Here is a 23,601-nt window from a genome sequence, read left to right on the forward strand (position 1 = left end):
TCAACTGTAGATCTCTGCAGTTAATCCAGAATGATCATGGGCATCTTGGCTGCATCTCTGATCAGTCTTCTCCTTGTTCGAGGTGAAAGTTTACAGCGACGACCGGGTCTTGGTAGATTTGCAGTGGTCTGATACTCCTTCCATTTCAATATGATTGCTTGCACAGTGTTCCTTGAGATGCGTAAGCTTGAAATATTTTTGTATCCAAATCCGGTTTTAAACTTCTCCACAACAGTATCTTGGACCTGCCTGGTGTCTTCCTTGGTCTTCATGATGCTCTCTGCATTTTAAACAGAACCCTGAGAGTATCACCGAGCAGGTGCATTTATACGGAGACTTGATTACACACAAGTGGATTCTATTTGTCATCATCAGTCAACATTGGATCATTCAGAGATGCTCACTGAACTTCTGAAGTGAGTTTGCTGCACTGAAAGAATAATATTGAATGCCCCACTTTTCAGGTTTTTATTCATTAAAAAAAGTATAAAATATCCAATAAATGTCATTCCACTTCACGATTGTGTCCCACTTGTTGTTGATTTTTGACAAAAAAATAATAATTTTATAGCTTTATGTTTGAAGCCTGAAATGTGGCGAAAGGTTGAAAGGTTCTGTCAGGTTTAAGCAGCCTAGGACATTTAAAGTAAAATTCTCAAGGACTGAAGACAAGAGGTACTTCTGGGTCATGAGGAGAATGTGGGATGTGTCTCTTTCACAATCTCCAACCTGTTCTAATCACATCTCCACTTTTTTATTCCTTAGCGTGGTTCTCATCACAACAAAGCAAATGTGACAAAAATAGTCCATGTGAGTCTTTGCGATGTCTTCACCATCCTCTTGTGATCGTCAGTCTTTATGTTGTCTTCTGCATCACTGTCTGGTGTTTCCACGGCATCCAATGTAACTTGATTGCATCACATTGTTTAAATATATCATAGCAAAGTTTCCATGGCACCCAATGGGCCTCTCGATTGCACCACATCACACAAGCAATGAAGCATTAAAAAACCAAGAAAGCAAATATGAGATAACTTTATATCCTATTAATCCAACATTTCCCTCCTGTTTTTCTAAAATTTGCTTAAATTCTAACATCACCCAAAATAGACACTCTGCCAGATCTTTGACTACTTTGGTACACTCAGAGGAAAAATGGTTGTTTATGCATCGTCATAACAGCTGGGATCTGGAAACAGATCAGGCAAGTAAGCCAGAATACTCCCTCATGATTTGTCCCCAGCAAAGGATACATCTACGTCATTTTGTTCTCCATGGGTGGGATTGCTGTGGCAATAATTCAGTTTCGGCAAGGTCGCAGAGAGAGAACACAGCAACAACCACACAAAGTCAATATAGCTGCGAAAACCGCAATGGAATTGAAATAGAGGAGACAAGTGCTTTTTATTTGCTGAACACACTCATCCATTTGTCCTACATGGAGGTGTCAACACCAAAGTGCTCATTCACCTTACCGTCAAGGACCCTAAGGCCTTTTATAGCCTTGGTCAGACCACCATCAGCAGCCAATACGGTTCAGGATGAAGATGGATCGCTCCCCAAAGAGAGCGCAGACACACACCTTTTTCACCCAGGAGCATGTCCATGCATATTTGGTTTTGAAATGGCATTAAGTGGCTGCGAGTTGTTCATGCACAGCCTCAAAAAACACTTGAGTCCAATTTCCCAATTTTGACATTGTGGTGGATGTAGTTTATTCTCTCAACGTTCTTGTTGGTTGCACACCACCAACACACGAAAGATTCAAATCCAGTTGCCACTTGGTCAGCCAATTTACACTCGGAACACCAAGGGAACACCAATGCGCAGATGTTGGATCGTTTTATCCTTGGCATTCAGCTGCTCTCTTCTATGCCATTGTTCAAATGAAATTGCCTGCACTGTAGAAGTTGATTCAATAACTGACATAGGATGAATAAAGTACAATAATGTTACATACTTGGGCAATTTATTAAAAAGCCCGTTATCTCCGCACCACTACCAGATGTCACTATGTGACAATAGCTTCAATGAATTCTCACCAAAATGATTTTACACATCATTGCTGATAAATTTCCCAATTTGTTTCTGGTTCCTGGAAAATAGACGCAAGTGAAATACCCGGTGAGAATCAGAAAACAATGTTTTTATTTCAAGTCAAAGGATATTCAGGCAGGAGAGTACTTGGTTTGTCTTTTGGTAGGAAAGGGGAGAAGGAGACTTGGTGGTGGAACCCCAAAATACAAGGAGTCATACAACGAAAGAGATTAGCGAAGAAGAAGTGTGATACTGAGAGGACTGAGGAGAGGCGAAAGGAGTACATCGAGATGCGACGTAGGGCAAAGGTAGAGGTGGCAAAGGTTAAACAAGAGGCATATGAAGACATGTACACCAGGTTGGACACGAAAGAAGGAGGAAAGGATCTCTACAGGTTGGCCAGACAGAGGGATAGAGATGGGAAGGATGTGCAGCAGGTAAGGGTGATTAAGGATAGAGATGGAAATGGGTTGACTGGTGCCGGTAGTGTGCTAAATAGATGGAAAGAATACTTTGAGAAGTTGATGAATGAAGAAAATGAGGGAGAAGGAAGAGTTGAAGAGGCACGTGTGAAGGACCAGGAAGTGGCAAGGATTACCAAGGGGGAAGTCAGTAGGGAAGTCAGAAAGGCACTACAAAGGATGAAAAATGGAAAGGCAGTTGGTCCTGATGACATACCGGTAGAGGTATGGAAGCAATTTGGAGAGATGGCTGTGGAGTTTTTGACCAACTTATTCAACAGAATACTAGCGGGCGAAAAGATGCCTGAAGAATGGAGGAAAAGTGTTCTAGTTCCCATTTTTAAGAACAAAGGGGATGTTCAGAGCTTTGGGAACTATAGAGGAATAAAGTTGATGAGCCACACAATGAAGTTATGGGAAAGAGTAGTGGAGGCTAGACTCAGGACAGAAGTAAGTATCTGCGAGCAACAGTATGGTTTCATGCCTAGAAAGAGTACCACAGATGCATTATTTGCCTTGAGGATGCTAGTGGAAAAGTACAGAGAAGGTCAAAAGGAGCTCCATTGTGTCTTTGTGGATCTAGAGAAGGCCTATGACAGAGTACCAAGAGAGGAACTGTGGCACTGCATGCGTAAGTCTGGTGTGGCATAGATGTATGTTAAAATAGTACAGGACATGTATGATGGCAGCAGAACAATGGTGAGGTGTGCCGTAGGTGTGACAGTGGAATTTAAGGTGGAGGTGGGACTGCATCAGGGATCAGCTCTGAGCCCCTTCCTGTTTGCAGTGGTAATGGATAGGCTGACAGATGAGGTTAGACTGGAATCCCCTTGGACCATGATGTTCGCAGATGATATTGTGATATGCAGTGAAAGCAGGGAGCATGCAGAGGAACAATTTGAAAGATGGAGACATGCACTGGAAAGGAGAGGAATGAAGATTAGCCGAAGTAAAACAGAATATATGTGCGTGAATGAGAAAAGTGAGGCTACAGGGAGAAGAGATAGCGAGGGTGGACGACTTCAAATATTTAGGGTCAACAATCCAGAGCAATGGTGAGTGTGGTAAGGAAGTGAAGAAACGGGTCCAAGCAGGTTGGAAAAGTTGGCGAAAGGTGTCTGGTGTGTTATGTGACAGAAGAGTCTCTTCTACGATGAAGGGCAAAGTTTACAAAACAGTGGTGAGGCCGACCACGATGTACGGATTAGAGACGGTGGCACTGAAGAAACAACAGGAAGCAGAACTGGAGGTGGCAGAAATGAAGATGTTGAGGTTCTCGCTCGGAGTGACCAGGTTGGATAGGATTAGAAATGAGCTCATTAGAGGGACAGCCAAAGTTGGATGTTTTGGAGACAAGATTCGAGAGAGCAGACTTCAATGGTTTGGACATGTTCAGAGGCGAGAGAGTGAGTATATTGGCAGAAGGATGCTGAGGATGGAGCTGTCAGGCAAAAGAGCGAGAGGAAGACCAAAGATAAGGTTGATGGATGTGGTGAAGGAAGACATGAGGGCAGTTGGGGTTAGAGAGGAGGATGCAGGAGATAGGCTAAGATGGCAAAAGATGACACGCTGTGGCGACCCCTAACGGGACAAGCCGAAAGGAAAAGAAGAAGATATTCAGAATCTCAATTTTTGCATTCTCAAGCATTCTCTTCATTGCAGCAAATGTGTGATAAACATACATTTTGATTAATAAATCTCACTTTGGTTTAATTCAATAAAGTTCATGTGGACGATTTGGAGAATGTTTAAATTTTTTTTTGTTTTTTTGGGAGTATAATATTGTTACCTGTCCTCCCATTATCCCTCCTGTTGAGACATGCGTTAGCTCATGGCTCAATTTAGAAAAGTTAATTTGGTACAACTGGTTTATTGTTTGATCATACATTTTTTTTTTTTTAGTTTAGTTTTTTTTTTCATACATCCTGTTCCATTTATCTTTTTCTTTACTCTTTTGCTGAGTTTCTCGTAATGTATTCAATTCTAGATTTGTCTTCCTTTATTATTTTATCAGCAAATCATTTCCCAATAAATTAATATTTTTTTGTCTGTGTGACACATTTGGATACAGCAACAGTTTTTTGCAGTTGTTTCATTTCGTAATTGAACTAACAATTTTGCATACATTGGCTGTGGATGGAATTATCTGCGTTTTTTTTTTTTTTTTCAGTATTGTGCAAAAATATGAAACATTGCAAATGCATATTGGTTGTCTGTATAAATTGTTTAATTTTTTTTTTCATCAGTTTACATGCTTCAGTTAGTGTTAGTTCTACTGTTTTTTGCAGAAAATGTTACAGCATATTCTGATTCGGTTTTCCCAAATACGAACACAACATTCCCTATTGGTAATGGCTGGTCTTTCATGTCACATGTGCTTTATTTATTTAAAAAAAAAAAATCTTTCTTTCCCAATTTTTGACAATCATGTTTTGTTCATCTCCCGGAAATGGCAACATTTGCTGGATTTAGAGTTGTACATCTTTCTATTTTGATAGAAATGTCATGTTTCGCAGAAGGTGGAAAAAAAAACACTCATGCACTTATTTCTATGAAGTCATAAAGTGACCTTTGAAAGTCATAATCTTATCACAATTTGGCAAAATCAAGATTGTGCTTGTCACCAATGCTTGCTTTATGTTGCAAAACTGTTTTTTCGCTTCCGCCCTCCATTTCAACAATGATGTAATTTTTAAGTTTTCCTTATTGCATCATTTTATGTAATGTGTACTGTTCTCTTCATGTGTTTTACTTCCAAAGTGCTAACATGAATAAACAGCCAGCCAAACTCCTTTTCAAGAGCCAGGAAGTGACCGTACTTGCTCCTTTAATGACTTCTTAACAGGTCAAGTCGGGTGACACAATGAAAATGGAGTGAAACTAGAAAAAGAAATACAAAACATACTAAACAGAATGCAATGTCAAATCAGTATGGAGTATAAACATCTTCCATTAGTATATGAATTAAACATTCACATTCAGTAAGTCTAAGCACAAACAGCAACAGCATTCTAGTGAAGTGAGTAGCAGATACACATACTGCTGCTAGCTATCTCATGAGAATGAACACATGTAAAGTTACTAAATCAGTGCAGCTCACAAACATGCAAGAAGATACTGTTAAAGTTACTAACAATACTTCTGAAACATGTAAAGAACATAAATTACTCACAGCCATTGCTTTCTGACGGATTCATGCACAGGAATAAGCTGATTTCAACGTGCTACATCTTTCAACTGTTGACATGCTTTTTTACGCTCTGCTCAGCGCTTCCTACTTCCTGTATTCTACAGTTTCAAAATAAAAGCTCAGCAATGCACTCTCAAAATTAACAACACAAACAGATCATTTCTAATAAAATCGATCTTCTTAACATATTAAACACTTGGGGCAAAACACTCCCCGTCTGGCACTAATGCCACTAAAGCATCTGTACTTTAACTTTGATTTTCTTTTGCCAGGAGCAAGACAACATCAGAGATAGGCCTCAAGAAAGTCTTTATTTTGTCTTGCGACGCCCTGACTTCAATTTTGCGGACCTGTCCATCACTGCTTGGGAAGGTGGAGACGACAAGCCCCATCGGCCACTCGTTGTGATGTGTCTGGCTCTGCTTCAGCAGCACTATGTCTCCAACCTGCAGGTTACGACGTGGTGTGTGCCATTTGCGTCTTGGCTGAAGGGTGTGGAGATATTCATCCCTCCATCGAGACCAGAATTCGTTTGCCAATGCTTGCACTTGTTTCCACTGACACTTGAAGAGATTCTTTTCATTGAAGCCTCCAGGTGGAGCAGGTATCCCCGGTTTTTGGGTCAAGAGCATAGCAGGGGTCAACATCATTGGAGAAGTGGGATCAGAAGAGACAGGGATCAAAGGCCTTGCGTTGATGATAGCAGATACCGCTGCCAAGAGGGTGCAAAGCACTTCATGGGTCAGGTGAATGTCTGGTTTGCAGCAACATGGAGTCAAGAATTCTTCGGATTATGCCGATCATGCGCTCCCAGACTCCTCCCATGTGGAATGCCTGTGGGGGATTGAATTCCCAGGTACAACCATTCTCGTGGAGGAACTTAAGAGTGGAGGCTTGACCTGGATCAGCTTGTTCCATACACAGCTCAGAGCTGGCTCCCACAAAGTTCGTGCCTCTGTCCGATCTCAGCTGCTGAGCTGGCCCTCTTAAGGCGAAGAACCTTCGCAGGGCATTGATACAACTGGCAGTATCCATGGACTCTATAACTTGCACATGTACAGCCCTGGTGCTCATACATGTAAAAAGTATAGCCCATCGCTTACTTTGAGCCATTTCGCCTCTTGTGCGTCGACTGATCACATTCCAGGGTCCAAAAACATCTAACCCTACATACGTGAATGGTGGAGATGAGCTCAGACGTTCTGAAGGGAGGTCAGCCATCTTTTGTGTCTCAAGTTTTCCTCTGAGCTTGCAGCATGTGACACAGCGATAAAGAACTGAGCCTATTAATCTTTTGCCAGCAACAATTCACAGACCAGCAGCCCTGATTGCTCCCTCTGTGAACTGCCGTCCTTGGTGTTTCAGCTTCGCATGGTAATGACTCACAAGCAATCTTGTGACGTGACTTTGTTTCGGGAGAATTATTGGGTTTTTTTCAGGATTGACTGAAGCATGTCTCAGACGTCCTCCTATTCGCAGGAGACCATCACACACGAAAGGGTTGAGATTCAGAATCGTGCTGGATTTTGGTATGGCCCTGTTCTCTAGTAGTGGGACACACTCTTCTGGATAAGCATCTCTCTGGGCAGCTTTGATTATGAAGATCTTTGCTGCTTCTAACTCTTCTGGAGTGCGAGGTTGGTTGCACTGATGCCATCCTTTACATGTAACTGTTGAGTTTGTCCTGTGTGAGCGAATCTGATGGATCAAGAAGGAAACTGCTCTCAGCAAGGACTCCCAGGTTGAGAACCGTTGGAATCGTTCTGAGGTGAGTTCACTTTCTCTGAGCGAAGTAGCAAGAGTGGTCAGCTGAGGCCTCACATCCACGTCTTCCTCAGGATCCACCAGCTCAAAGGATCTGGGTGTTTCTGGTTGGTGTGGTTTGTGAAGGAATTCTGGCCCTGTAAACCACATAGTGTCTGTGAGCCGCGACGCAGGTACAGATCTGGTGGCTAAATCAGCTGGATTCTGATTTGTAGGATTTTTGTTCAATGTGCGTTGCAATGAATGAAGACGGGAGAGAGTTTGAGCACGGTTGTTTGGAAGGCGTGGTCTGGGTGTTCTGAATGGTAGAGGAGCGATCCAACTGTTTTGCTCATCTCTCTTGAACTATGCTTGCATGATCTCCAGAAAGCTCTCATCTTCGAAGGACAAGGCAGGTTTGTTATCATCTTCCCTTCTCACGAACACATCTCGTCCGAGTTTATCTTTTGCAGTAACACCAGACGCAGGATATGTTGTCAGCTGTGCGGAGGTAGATTGTCTGTGCTCCCCGCCGTAGCCTACTCTCTCTCTCTCACACTGATGTGATTCTGGCAGGGCATCAGGAAAGATGGGCGTCCATTCCGTAGGACATGGGTTTTAAGGACTGATACAGTGGACTTGTATGTACTATCGATGCAAACCTCCCCTACTATAACCCATCCTAAATCCAAACGCTGGGCAAAGGAGCGTTGTGGGGTCCATTGATTTGATCTCTCACCTTGTGAACTTGTATGAGGTCTCTCCCCAGTAGGATTAAGATCTGTGCTTTAGGATCGATCTTTGGGATGTGAGGTGCCATGGATCTCAAGTGAGCATGGGAGTGAGCGATCTCTGGAGAAGGGATTTCCGATCTGTTGCTCGTAACTTCATTACATTCAATGAGCGGAGGCAAGTCCAAACACACTTCACCATTCAATGCTTCGATCTGAAAACCAACAGCCTTTCTCACAGTCATTTCCGTGGTCCCAGCACAGGTCCTCATCAGGTAAGGTGTATGGTCCCCTTGGATGTCAAACAGCTTAAAAAACTCAGACCTGGCCAGTGATCGATTGCTCTGGTCGTCGAGGATGGCATACATCTTGATTGAGCGTTCTCGCTGTCCTTGGGGAAAAACCCGGACTAAACATATCTTGGCGCAGGACCTGGGTGGGAGACCTTCGCCGCAGACCTTGGTGCACCTTGAGGTCACTTCTGGAGGAGAGCTGTTTTGCTGTTCCACGTCTGATTCTGTCAGAGGAGATGGTGCAGGGGAGACAGCAGTGTCTGGGTCCATGACAGTGCAATGTTGATTGCTTTCACACTCATTGCATTTCAGCTCTGCTGGACATTCTCTAGCCACCTGAGTACCAGACCAGCACTTGAAACAACGTCTGTATTCTTTTAGCAGCCTTTTGTGTTCCATTAGCGGCTTCATTCTAAAAGCTCTACATTTTTCCAGAGGATGTGGCTTATTGTGCACTGGACAGTACTTGGTTGGGTCAGCACTACCTTTCTTGTCAGTAGATGTTTTGTGTAACAAGCTTGAATCTGTTGTTGACACATCTGTTCTATGCACAAACACAGCTGTCCTAGCACTATCATGCTTGGTTGTGGATCTTTCACTATGGTAATGGCTGCGGTTACTGCTCACCAAGACAAAGCTGGGGTCATTTCCGGCCTTTGTCTGACATCTGACAAAGTCAACAAAAAACGAGAAAGGAGGGAAACACACTCTGTACCGTTCTTTGTAGTTTGAGCCAGCAAACAGCCATTTTTCCTGTAAGTTTGGTGGCAGCTTTTCCACGATTGGCTTAATCCCTCGAGGAGTGTCAAGGTAGCTCAGTTCTGGTAGATAGCCATCCTGCTTGGCTGAGAATAGTTCCATAGTTCTCTTAGCTTGATGTTATCTTTGGAGGTTAGCCGAGGAAAATTGTCCAATCGTTTGAATAAAGCATTCTCAATCACTTCAGGTGTAGCATAGCATTCTTGGAGTCTTGTCCAGGCTAATTCGAGAGCAGTGTGAGGATTGGTGATGTGGACAGCACGTATTCTTTTAACATGTTCAGATGACTCCTTTCCCAGCCATTTTACCAGGAGGTCCAGCTCTTCACTGGCTCTTAACTCTAAGCCCTGAATGGCGTTAAGGAAAGAGGACTCCCATGCTCTCTGCGGGCGAGGTACCTAGCGAAGTCTATCATGTTAGCGGCTGGAGCTGAAGAAGAATGCTGTGGGTTGCTCTGTATGAAGTGGTTTGATTGGCTAGCATGACTGAATAAGGGAGAGCTCTGCTCCTGATAGGTTTTAAAGGAGGACTGGGGGTTCTGAGGTTGCGAGCTGAGAGGCTGAGAGTGCGGGTTGGAGCGCTTAAACAGGCTTGTCTGAGGCTGAGGTGCTGATAAGTACTCACTTTGCTGTGTGTTCCTTGTAGGCATGGCATCACAGTTGTGTGCAGGAGTTAATTCAGGAGCTTCCTGCTGTCTCTGTGGCGACGCTGCTTTAAAACAATGAGGAGTTATATCCACAGACGATGCAGTTTCAAAGCTGGCTCGAGCCTGATGTTCCACATATGCCTTTGTACGCTGACATGTTATCTGCGATGAGATGCGACTCCGGGCGCTGCACCTATCCTCATATTCTGGTCCTGATGCAGCTTCTAAAACTTCAGCCTCTACAATCGCAGCAGCAGCTGCCTTTTCCAGTCCTAGAGCTTCTAAATCCGCTTCTAGTGTAGCCTTTTCCAAATCCAATCTCGCTCTGTCTTTTCAGTTCTAACTCCTTCTGAGCGAATGTGGCTCTGGTGCGTGCAGCTTCGGCTTTATCTCTAGCTCTAGCAGCAGCACTAACTACTGAAGACTTGGAAGTCGCTTTGGAGTTGGAGCTGAACACTGATGCCGCTTTCTCCTCCCTTTCTATTGCTTGTGCTTCCATAACTGTGGCAGACGAATCCTTCTGATTCACTGGCTTTTCACTGTACTGTTCTCTTCATGTGTTTTACTTCCAAAGTGCTAACATGAATAAACAACCAGCCAAACTCCTTTTTAAGAGCCAGGAAGTGAGCGTGCTTGCTCCTTTAATGACTTCTTAACAGGTCAAGTCGGGTGACACAATGAAAATGGAGTGAAACTAGAAAAAGAAATACAAAACATACTAAACAGACTGCAATATCAAATCAGTATGGAGTATAAACATCTTCCATTAGTATATGAATTAAACATTCACATTCAGTAAGTCTAAGCACAAACAGCAACAGCATTCTAGTGAAGTGAGTAGCAGATACACATACTGCTGCTAGCTATCTCATGAGAATGAACACAACATGTAAAGTTACTAAATCAGTGCAGCTCACAAACATGCAAGAAGATACTGTTAAAGTTACTAACAATACTTCTGAAACATGTAAAGAACATAAATTACTCACAGCCATTGCTTTCTGACGGATTCATGCACAGGAATAAGCTGATTTCAACGTGCTACATCTTTCAACTGTTGACATGCTTTTTTACGCTCTGCTCAGCGCTTCCTACTTCCTGTATTCTACAGTTTCAAAATAAAAGCTCAGCAATGCACTCTCAAAATTAACAACACAAACAGATCTTTTCTAATAAAATCGATCTTCTTAACATATTAAACACTTGGGGCAGAACGTAATGGACTTGTTAATTTAGGTAATTTGGTACCCAAATTCAGCATTAATTTGTCAGTCCCAAAAATGACAAACTGTTAAATTGTTTGTGGCTTTAGAGTTTGTAAAATGTTTAACCTGTTATTGGCAAATTTGGAGCTTATTTTTGCTTTGTGCCCATCCTCAGCCAGATGCTTTAAAGGAGCCACTGTCTTTCACATTTCCTTATTAAGGCTCCGTCACACCATGACGTTCTGGTCAACGTCCCCTGAACATTTCAATCGTTCCTCTGCTTTGGATGGAAATACAGTCACAGACAAGAGCAGTGATACCAGTGTACACGTTCCTGCTGCATTTATCAGTGTGTCATACAACTTTTGACCAACACACCACCACAACAAACGCGGATGACACATGTGGCATGTGATTAACGTGTGTCTAACGCATGACTTAAAGTGTGTCTAACGCACGAAAAGCGTGTAACAGCGACCAAATAAGATACCCCTAAAAACCATTAGCGTGTGCAAACGCGTCATTGGGGCACGACGAGCGATTTGTCAGCGTAAGACGAGTGTGTTGAGCGTGTGACCAATGGGGGAATAACGACAGAAAAGCGTTTTGCTGGCGTGGAATTTTTACAGTGGAACTGACACTAAAACGTTGGAAAGTTCATAATCACTTCAGCTGTTGTCGTGAGTTAGAACAGTGAACATCATGCCGCCGAGAAGAAAAAAAGTTAGGGCGTGGACTTCAGCAACTAGCGCTGCTAGTAAGAAAGCTAAGCCTCTTTCATCACAAGCAATGTGTTTGGAGGAAAAACAATATGTCAGGTTCACCAATCAGACATTCATTAAACAGGACAAAAAAGGAAGCAAAGACACCACTTCAAGTCTCGCGAGGAGAGAGGAGAGGAACTGTCTCGTACAATTCACCACTGCACTCTCTGATTATCCTCTCCTCAGCGCCTGTATTTATTTAGTTTTAAGACTCCCCTTATTTACATGGATGTTACAAAAAGGAGATGACAAGCAAAACAGTTTGAAACAAAGTGTGCATGTTTGTTCATGTGCGTGTGCGTGTGTGTGAGATTGCTTAATACATGTGTGGTCATCATTTCTTTAACAGGCAGCAGTTCTAACAGTTCTGATGATTAGATGTTTTTTTTCTTGCTGTCTCCTGCTATGAGGCTGCCACGTTATCTAGGGCAGAGCAAAGCCTTTCTTTATTGGAAGCAAATGTATCATAATTATGATCACAATTATTCCTACATTTCCCCCCTGTTTATCCTACATTTGCTACCACATTTTCGCGAGCAGAGCAAAGCATTCTTCATTGCAAGCAGAGACAGTAACTGAATTGGAGCAGAGCAAAGCATTTCTTCATTGCAGTCAGAAGCAGTTACCTAATACTATTTACAATTATTTCTACATTATCCTCCTGTTTATCCTACATTTGCTCAAATCCTTAAATCATCTAATAGATCACCCATTCGGCTTACACTCGGAGGAAAATATAGCACTAATTACTTGTAATCTTCTGGATCAGAGAACAGCTCCAGAAGAGAAGTCATAACGTCATCATTGTGGTCAACAATATCACTGTCATTACTCTGTTGTGTCAGGAGTGGATATATTTCTGCCAATTTTGAATTTGTCGGGGCAATAGCAGTGGTTATAAGTTGGTTAAGTGATGCGTTTATGCAGGGAATACAACAACATCCACACAATGTAAGAATAGCTGCAAACACAGCGATAGAAACTAGGACAGAGAACACCAAGTTTTTGTATTTGCCAAACTTTTTTTTTTTTTTCCCCACCACTCAGACCTGGCTGATGTGTTTACACCAGAGTGCTCCTTCATCTTGTGGTTCAGGGTGCGGAGTCCTTCAATGGCTCTTGTGCGTGACCCATCAGGTGCTGTGATATTTGGAATAAACAACACTGGTCACCGAACATTGAGCAGTCGCCACCCTTCTCGGCCAGGAGCATGTCGACCGCTATGCGGTTCTGGAACGTCATGAGTGAGCTTGCAGCTGGTTGTTCCCTTATGGCAATTAAGCCTGCTTCCATATAATTACGTAGTTTCTGTACATTGTAATGTATGTAGTTGATTCTGTCAACGTTTTTATTCAGAGTTATCCATAACAAGATGGATTCCCATCCTGCAGCAATCTCGATAACCAATTTACACTCATCTGGTATGCAGTTGGGATGCCATTTGCATCAATGTATGCCAGTTCTCCATCTTTCCAAGAGGACCTTCGCCTTCGGGAGAACCCAAGGGGAGGTCCAAAGATGGATGCGGCCAATTGTATATCCTCTGCTTTGGATGGAAATACAGTCACAGATAAGAGCAGTGATACCAGTGTACACGTTCCTGCTGCATTTATCAGTGTGTCATACAACTTTTGACCAACACACCACCACAACAAATTGCTGCATGGGAGCAGTGGGGCAGTTTGCAGATGTATATCATGACACCATGTTTTGTTGAGAATTCCCACCTTAAAATCTGTCCCTGTAACGCTAACACAGGAGAAATTAACCAATGCAACATTAGTAGAAAATAGTTTCTCATTTTCTGCCTTAGTTGTTGGATAAACACTTTTCCATTTCTGACAAGTGGTGTTAGGAGTTGTTTTCGTCATTACCTCCAGGGTACATTGTGTTGGGATTTGTTGGAATTACACGCATTTGTGGCCCAGGGCTCATGCGTGTGATGTAACTATAGTTTATCTTGTTTGCTGCATTCTACATTAATAACAACCAGTTTTGTTTCCTATTTGTAAAAATGATAATCATAATAATGAAAAAATGTTCCTCAGGCTTTTTGCGGTTAAAATACTCCCTCCATAGTATACGTACTCTTTTGTATGGCATTTGGGTTTCAGGTAGCATTAAATTGGCAAATGGTGAGAAGAAAGTGGGGGTTTCATTTAGCATAAGCCCAAAGATCGAATCCCCAGCAATTAGACTCTGCCAAGGAATTGAAAAAGTGCTGAACTGATTCACTGGGAGGCACACATGGAGTCCTCCTCTCATGCCTCATGCCTCCCGCATAGTTGTTTACCAAAGTTATTTGAAATGAGGTTGCGCCTCTTTATCTTATGTGTGGTAGGCATAGTTGACTGAGTATAATTATTGGTTCTGTTATGTATTTTTGTCAGCTTTACAGGTGTCCCAAAAGTAGCATATGAACAGAAATATCATTACGGCTGTCAATGTTGCAGCCCAACATGCTATCATATAATTTAGCCATTTTGAAGTCATGTCGACCAAGTCACCCCCAAATGAGTCAAGTGTCTTTTAAATCTTCACCAGCCTTCAGGTATTTTCAGAGACTATAAATCTGCACCCACCGTATGCTGGTCTTTGCTCACCTTTCCCCTTGGGTGACTCAGCTGAGATGACCTTTTACAGTGTGTAAGGTGTATCCACGTGTTTCTTTCTGCTATTTTGTCCATGACATTCAGCTCTGGCTCAGTCTATTGCAGTGTTCGGATAAAACTGCATGTACAGTAGATGTTAATTCATAAACAGACATAGGATGAATAAACAAATGGCAGTAATAAGGTTATTAAAGCACAGTTGTTTTTTGTTTTTCATGAGAAGTTAATGGATACACAGAATCCCCAAACTTTTTTTTTTTTTTTAGCATTCATTATCAATTAATAGCATTGGTATTATCTCTGGATCTGTGCAAACAACACAATCTTTTGGACACATTTTTTGTTTGTAGTTATCCAATTTGTTTTGTTTTTATCTATTTTTTTGGGGGGGTGGGACCACGAGTGGTTCCCACAGGTACCACTCGAACAGAAAAATGAAAATAACGGGAAGCGTTTTCATCCAACACCCAACAGTAAAATTTAACTGTTTAGTTGCCATTATGACAGCAGTCTCACTCCCATGTGTAACCGGACTACAGCGACCTTGGCAGTGGGAATGAGAACAGCTATCTTACAAGTGGCCAATAAAAACAAATTAGTTTTGTTTGTGTTAACAATGGTTTCAAAAGCAAAAACTTTCCTACAATGAACAAATGAACTCAAGTACCCCTTTTTGCAATTTTTGAAGCTGTTTGGGGTTGTTAATAACTCCTGAAAGGGGCCCACTTCTGTTTTTTTTTTCCTTCATCATTCGTCTATCTCTCATTGTGTGGAAAATATTGGTAATTTCTATGGTCTCACAAACAGTGTTTTGAATGGAATGACACCCTTACGTCCTTGTAATGTATGTACAGTTGGACTAAATCTATCATTGTGTCCAAATTGCCCCTTTTTTATTACGTGTGATTGTGAGTGCGGCTGTTTGTCTCCATGTGACCTGCAATTGGCTGACAACCAGGTCAGGGTGTACCTTGCCTCCTGCCCGTTGACAGCTGGGATAGGCTCCAGCACTCCCCGCGACCCTTGTGAGGATAAGCGGCTAAGAAAATGGATGGAGGGATGAATGGATGTGTAACTTGAGGAAACTGACCACGTTTTAGATGCACATTCCCTTGTGGATTATGTCGCACGCAGATCAAACAAGCCCTACAAAAAAGTTGTTTGCATACAAGTTAAATCCATGGATCATGTAATGCCTTTGTACCAGGGTTACCATTCCCCCTGTTCAGACCAGAGACTTCCCATGGCTCAAGATTGCCGCCCCTTAAAAAATGATTTTGGTAGAATTTTTTTTTTTTTGTATCTGTGCTGACATAATTCCCATTTTGTATTGTAGTACCTTGTTTTTTTCACATTTTTATTTCTGCTGGTAAGCTTTTTTGTTGCATTTTGTTTAACACATCATCTCTAAGTATGTCTTCATTTGTTTCATGGTCAGCTAATCCCATAAAGGTTTTGGCTGCTGCTTCTTTTGCTGTTTTATCTGTAAATCCATTTTCTAATGATTCTTTGTCTGTTTTTGATGTGTGTACTGCACATATGGCTATTTCTTTTGGTAATTGAACTGCTATGAGCAAATTTTGTAGTAGCTCTGCATGTGTCACTGTGTTCCCTGTAGTTGTCACCATTCCTCTATTTTTCCAGTGTTATCTGTGTAGATTTTGATACTCCTGTGAATACAGCAGCATCTGGTCTCAGATTGTTCAAGACTGTCCAATAAGATATTGTCTGTACAGTTCAGTCGTCCCAATCCAAATCTGGTTCTTTTTCTGCCCAATCAGGAACATTTCGTACTACCAAAACAAATTGTCCCAAACTCTCCCACTCCTGTTGTAATGACGTGTGTGGTGGTGTCCATTCCTTGTGTAGTGCATTTAGTTTGTCAGTCAGTCTTGTTCCTGTCACCACAACTGATTTACCATCTGAGTACAGATAATCATGATTTTGTCTGGTGTGGGCTGTTATAAGTTTATCTTTTACTAAATTGTCACATGCAATGAGTCACGTCCAACGTCATTTTGTGGTTGTTCAATCACGTCTTGAGCTGTTTGGAGCAAGAAATCTCCTGTTCTTGTGGGAGGTTTGTTTGGAATATGTAACGTGTAATAATGGACCACTGTATTCCTATTTTGTAAGATATTTAACTGTCCTCCCAGTAATTCCTTTTTTTTCTTTTTACTTCTATTTTTCCTGTCAGAGAGGGAATTAAGCGCAGTCCTAGGTTCAGCAAGCCATCTCTTCCCAAAAAACGTATGGGACAAATTCAAAATGTTTGCATTTTGGGAGCATTAGTTGTGACATTTTTGATGGGGAGATGGCTGCTCTCTTCCTCATCTGCGGTCACAATTAATAAATGTTTCGCATCAAGCTCCATAAATTTCTCCTTTCTCTATCAGAAAGGTGTCAATTTTCTTTCTTATTTTGTAGCACTCTTTCTGCGTGTCGTGCTTGGTTAACGTATTGTTACAGCCTGCCAGTTGGTTTGTCAACCCAATGTTTTTCAATCCATTGTTTTATAGGATTATTTGAATTCACATGAAGAGCATTTTTTTAATTGCCCTTGATACACACTCCCTGGAGTGTGATCTTCAGGAATGCCACTGTTTGCTTTAAAACATGCATTTATTCCAATTCTATATTCTTCAAATGGTTCATTGTTGTTTTATTTTGCTCTTCCAATGGCAGAAAAAAGTTTTTTTTTAATCTAGTAGAAGTGCGCGATATTAACACTTGAACTCCCTGCTACTATGAGAAAGTACTTTGCTGTCATCCAAATTTGTTGTACTTCTACACCATTTAAGTTGTAAGATTTTCTCAAGTCTTCTGTTCCCTGGACGAATTATGTTACATCAACTTTATGAGATGTGATACCTTTTATGGGCGTTTTCACATCATCTTGAGTCCAGCTTTTTTTTCATTTGTGTGTGGTTTTTTTGTGTGTTTCTCTTATCCTGCAGGTTAACTATATATATTTTTTGTGTGTATGTTGAGCTGGCCAGCAAAGTCATATTGTGTTATCCACAAATTTAGATGTTTTGTCTTAGTAGGACATTTGCCTTCTACAAACTTCTAGTCCTTTCACATCATTATTTTTTTTTCAGATGTTCTGTTTCAACTATTTTGCTATTTATCAACTTTTTTGCTATTTGTTTTTCCCCTGTTGGAGTCAGTGGTTCACCTTTGGTGACTATACTGACTTCCCCCTGAACAGGGTGACAATTATGTTCCGTTTGAGGTCATTCTCAAGCTTCTACCACAAGTGGCGGAGAAATCTTACCTCTGCATCCTCAAACAGTTGTCACTCAATTTCTTGTTCAAATGAGGTTGCGAACCTCCATTCACACTTTTATACATGCACACGTTTCACGGAGCTCAAGTACGTACAGGACACACGTTGCCCTTTTCTCAGTTTTATAGACTAATTTGTCTACTCGATGGGGACTAGTATTCTCGAGGTTTGGTTCTGCCGCAGTCACCCAGACACGCATTCACTCATTCCTCATGAGTGTGGGAGTTTCCTACTCACCAGAGATGTCTTCACTTCCTTCGGCTTCTCGTCAACCCTCAGCCTCCAAACGCAAAGTCAAGGCCCAGTCCCGGAAAGGGTTTCAAATGCCGTGGCCACAGTCTATGCCTGGACGTCGACTCAGCCCCTGGAAACCTCAGGTATCTTGAGATCTGGCTCAAAGGAGCAAGTAAATGTCAGGTTCACCAATCAGACATTCATTAAACAGGACAAAAAGTACGCAAAGACACCAGTTCAAGTTTGACAGGTCGCGAGGAGAGAGAAGAGGAACTGTCTCGTACAATTCACCACTGGACTCTCTGACTATCCTTTCCTCAGCACCTCTATTTATTTAGTTTTAAGATGCCCCTTATTTACATGGATGTTACAAAAAGGAGACGACAAGCAAAACAGTTTGAAACAAAGTGTACATGTTTGTTTATGTGTGTGTGCATGTGTGGAAGATTGCTCAATACATGTGTGGTCATCATTTCTTTAACAGGCAGCAGTTCTAACAGTTCTGATGATTAGATGTTGTTGTTCTTGCTATCTTCTGCTAGGAAGCTGCCACGTTATCTAGGGCAGAACAAAGCATTTCTTTATTGGAAGCAAATGTATGATAATTATGATCACAATTATTCCTACACAACAGCAGAAGGAAGAGTACGTCCGCGAAGTTACACTCCATGTGACACCCCCTGGGGACCCTAAACACCTTGCAAACCCCAGTCAGGACAGTCAGACAAAGGGTGCTCTCTACTGTAGCTTAATATTAAATGGACCTTGCTTTTGCAAAGCATCGGTTTATATACCCATATGCATGGAAATTCGGGAACCGCTCGAATGACGCTCAATGGACACCAAACGGGGTTCGTTCTACTTTGGTTACACGCTGTGTGCACTACGGGATTGTTCAGTGGGCGTTGACAGGTTGCCAGTGAGTCGTTCACTGCAAAGCAAACGATAAAGTTACAACCAAGTAAAGCTAGAGTTACAAATGACTAACGACAGGCAAACGCGTGCAACGCTCGGCAAACCTGAGTAAAACGTTCCACGGATGTTCTTGAACCTTCTGCAGCGTTTAAAATTAAACGTTGATGAACGTTGGTCTCGGTGAGAACTTTTGTGCATGTTCAAAACTTTTTTTCCGGACCGGCGTTCTCCGCCAATTCCCAGCGATCATTGACGTTCACTGCCGTGGAAACAACGCTACTCTAGGGCTATCCCGGCGACCATGGGCGACTATCAACGTTTCCTCAAACGCTATAGGACTCTGGCCAGAACGTCATGGTGTGACGGGGCCATTAGGGGAAGCTTTCGGTACATCATTTAAATAACCCATGGAGTTGAAATTTTGACTTGAAATGTAAATGCAAACCAAATTTGGCATTCTTTACCCACTAAGGTTGCGAAAAATGCATTACTTATCTCTATTACGGTGAATATTATTGCATCCGGTCTGAGGGAATTAAAGTGTTAGGGTCAGGCACGCAAGGTAATCTTATTTCGCATGTCCTGAGGTGCAGTCGGCACACTCCCCTTATAAGTTTTGTCCAAGTTCAGTCTGTCTCAGTTGGTCATTATTTTATGATGTCATGTCATATTGTGAAAAAGGCAGTTGGGGGTAGAAAGGAGCGTGCACTCACCTCTCTGTTCTTAATTTTCAACTTTCCTTTGTTGTCCTGATGTCAGTCCCATCTCGTGATCATTTCTTCTATGAAACATCTAATTTTCTCTCTCAACTTTCTCATCTCTATCTCTTGCCATTTTCATTCAATATTCTCTATATCTCTTTATTACCATTTATTATTATTACTTATTTTATTATATACTCTTGCAAGGTCTCTATTTTCTGGCTATTTAACTAACCTATGAAATTGTGTTTGATATCCATTTATATAAATATTAGTTTTGTGTTGGATTTAATTTTTCCGACATATTTCCAATTTTTACATTGCAGTGTGTCTCTAAGTTTTTCCTTACAATATTTTCCCCCATTTTAGTCAATTTGAACCAGTCAATAACTCCTATGGAGTTCTCAGTGGCTTTGTTCTATAAATCTTTCAAGTGGAGAATTGTTACCTTTATTTTCTACAGTGGCATGTTGAGTTTACAACTGAGGCTATACCTCTTTCACACAATTTTCTCTTGCACACGTGGAATTAGGGGTGTTTATGGAATTTATTACGAAGCTATTTACACACGGAATTTAAGTGCGCGACAGGGCTCCGCCACCCTCAGGGGGTTTTGGGAACTTTAGGAGCAAAAGCTATTTACACATGGAATTTAAGTGCGCGACAGAGCTCCGCCACCCTTAGGGTTTTTCCACCCTTAAACTGCATGACATTGACGAGTATCAACAAGGCTTGATCATGTCTCCTTACATGCTTTATTGACTCCCCGTCATTTACTCTTTGAACTTGTTTCACTCTTTTTAAACCGAAATTGGACTCACCCTCTTGTCTTCCGTCCGTCTCTGGATCCCGTCAACTGTCGGATCCCAGCCGGCGGGCTGCACATCAGTCCCGGAAAGGGTCTTTAGACTCAGAAGGAGTCTGCCGTGGCCACGGTCTTTCTGGTATTCAACACACCCGCTGGAATCCTCAGGCATCTTGGGATCCGGCTTGAAGGACCAATTTAATGTCAGGTTTAAGCAGCCTAGGACATTTAAAGTAAAATTCTCAAGGAAGGAAGACAAGAGGAACTTCTGGCTTGCGAGGAGAACATGGGATGTGTCTCTTTCACATTCTCCAACCCGTTCTAATCACATCTCCACGTCTCCACTTTTTAATTCCTTAGCATGGTTCGCACCACAACAAAGCAAATGTGACAAACAAAGCAACTGTGACAAAAATAGTCTGTGAGTCTTTGCGATGTATTCACCATCCTCTTGAGATCGTCAGTCTTTGTTGTCTTCTGCATCACTGTCTGGTGTTTCCACGGCATCCAATGTAACTTGATTGCCTCACATTGTTTAAGTATATCATAGCAAAGTTTCCATGGCACACAATGGGCCTCTCGATTGCACCACATCACACAAGCAATGAAGCATTAAAAAAACCAAGAAAGCAAATATGAGATAACTTTATATCCTATTAATCCAACAAATTCAAGGTGGCCGAATACTTTCACAATGCACCGTATGTATCGTAGTTTGTGTGAGCATTTTTCCTTTGTTGAGCTAATTCATCCAACCTGACAGGTGAGGCATATTAATATGCTGATTAGACAGCCAGATTATTGCAAAGGTATTCCTTTGGCCAGAGGTCGGAAACCTATAGCTCGCCAGCCATACCTGGCTCTTTTGATGGTAGCGTATGGCTCGCAGAGTCCTCATCACAACATACTGAATACAGTATGTCATTTCTGCCGTGTAGGCAATAGAAATGAGGCAGAGACATTTTGTCCTCGTGGGTTTGCTGTAATTTGCTGTCCACTATGGAAGTTGATGTGGGTAGGCGTAGAAGCGTCGAACGCAGATTGGGTGGAAATTAATTGTGGAAGCTTTTTTGACAAAGATGGCTAAAAGAAAAAGAGATGAGGTGTATAGTAGTGCAGTTTTCAGTAAGAATGGACAGAGGAATTCACCTTTGTGGAGAAAGAAGGTTCCTTTGTCTCTAATTTATAATGACAAAATTGAAACAGGGCGGCACAATGGCGCAGCTACAAACATTGGCCTCACAGTTTTGAGAACCCGGGTTCAATTCCAGCCCTTCGTGTGGAGTTTGCATGTTCTCCCTGTGCCTGCGTGGCTTTTCTCCGGCCACTCCGGTTTCCTCCCACATCCCAAAAACATACAACATTAATTGAACACTCGAAATCCGGTGTGCTCAATCCGTCGATCAATCGCGAGGCAGTCTTGTGCCCAAAAAAAAAAAAAAAAAGTGAACTAAACTGCGCGGGTGCGCAATTGTTACCACTGATGCAGTCTCGCAGATATACTGTGTTGCATTAAAAAAAAAAAAAAAAAATTCCAATGCACATTGAAAGTGTAAGATACAGCTATTCAGTTTTTGGCATTATGCAATGTGATTCAATGAGTGAGGGATGACTGGTTGTTACATTCACTGGGACTATTCATATACATACTCTAAAAAAATGAAAAGAAACCAGTAGTTTCTTTTAGGCAGCACATGGAACTTTCTCTAACAATGACTGCTGCGCCGCCACACTCTCTTTCCCTACTTTACCTTATGCCTGTCTGCCCCCCTCCCCCACCTTAAAGACGTACACTCATTATTAGAAATGTTACAGACTTATGCAGCCCATCAACATGTTTTATAATGGACGAGATTTTCTCTTTTCCGAGTGGCAAAGGGCTGGTCTGAAGCCAAAGTAGATGAGATTTTTAAAATTCCACCTTGGCACAGCGTGATCCAGGATGAAAGCACAGACAATACAGTGCAGAAAAAGCTAATTCTGTGTTTTAAATATTGGAGGCAACATAACATGAACCTTAAAACGGTGTGGGAGCATCATCATCCCCCAACACCATCATCTATAGCTCGCGAGAGGCTAACTGCTTGAAAAGTAGATCTTGGGGTAAAAAAGTCTGGGCATCCCTGCTCTAAATTGTCCCGAGTTGTGATTGTGAGTGTGGTTGTTTGTCTCTTATGTGCCCTGCGATTGACTGGCAATCAATTCAGGTTGTCCCCTGCCTCCTGCCCGTTGACAGCTGGGATAGGTCTCCAGCACTCCCGTGACCCTTGTGAGGATAAGTGGTTAAGAAAATGGATGAATGGATGGATGGAAAATTGCAACAATGAAATGTTGAAATATATAGTGCCAATTCAACACACGCCATACACACGGCATTGGATCAAAATATTCTGTTGCGAACAACAGGAAGAAAGCATGTTAAGAGCTACTGTCCAGAGTCCAAGCTAGTGAGCAGCAACTCTTTGTTTGGACACAACGAGGTGACTGCAATTCATATAGCTTTGCTGGTACTTTGCCAATTGTGGGAAATGGAGAGAGATTCACAGATGGGGAGTTTGCCAAATTGGTCTTGCTTAATGTTGCCAATGAACTTATTGACATTTTTTTTTACATAAAGACAAGCTAATCAAACAAATAAGACATGCCTCTGTTGGCTAGCATTGTTGTCAAGTGCACATAAGAGGGGAGAAATTAAAAAAGTTAAGCCTGCAGACCAGCTGATTGTGAAAATTTGGAATGCTCTTCCCGTCACATACCACACATTTTTGTGTGTGAATATTGCAGTACTGCCAATGTTTGGTTCCACCTATGCAGGTGAAAAGTGGCACTAAAAAAACATTAAGACCAACCCACGTTCAGGAATAACAGATGGAAGTCTCAAAGGCTGCATGAAGTTTAATTGAATGATATATTAAAAAGGTGACAAAGCCATCAGCAAAGATGTTGCATTAATGGTATGAAGTACATTTGTCATTATTGGTTAGCAACAGCATATTGTTATTTCAAAGAATTTAGACTTATTGTACTCTTAAAGTATTGGTCTTACATAAAATGCACAAATACACTTGTATTTATTTTGAAAAATATTGTATGGCTCTCTTGGAATTACATTTTAAAATTTATGGCTCTCTCAGCCTTAAAGGTTCCTTAGGATCACCGCAATAAAAGGCTAGGGTATAAAAGGTCAGACACTGGGCATTTTTTTTTTCTTTCTCT

General features: G+C 41.8%; 1 protein-coding gene and 1 pseudogene across 2 annotated transcripts in view; one reads left to right on the forward strand and one right to left on the reverse strand.

Moving 5' to 3' along the window:
* The window catches only part of tubgcp4 (tubulin gamma complex component 4), a 71,552-nt gene that overhangs the window by 12,426 nt on the left and 35,525 nt on the right, over window positions 1-23,601 (forward strand). The gene's annotated exons all lie outside the window — the stretch shown is intronic.
* On the reverse strand, window positions 3,798-23,596 carry LOC133498643 (uncharacterized; annotated as a pseudogene).

The sequence above is a fragment of the Syngnathoides biaculeatus genome, chromosome 3 (assembly GCF_019802595.1).
Source record: "Syngnathoides biaculeatus isolate LvHL_M chromosome 3, ASM1980259v1, whole genome shotgun sequence".
NCBI lineage: Eukaryota > Metazoa > Chordata > Actinopteri > Syngnathiformes > Syngnathidae > Syngnathoides > Syngnathoides biaculeatus.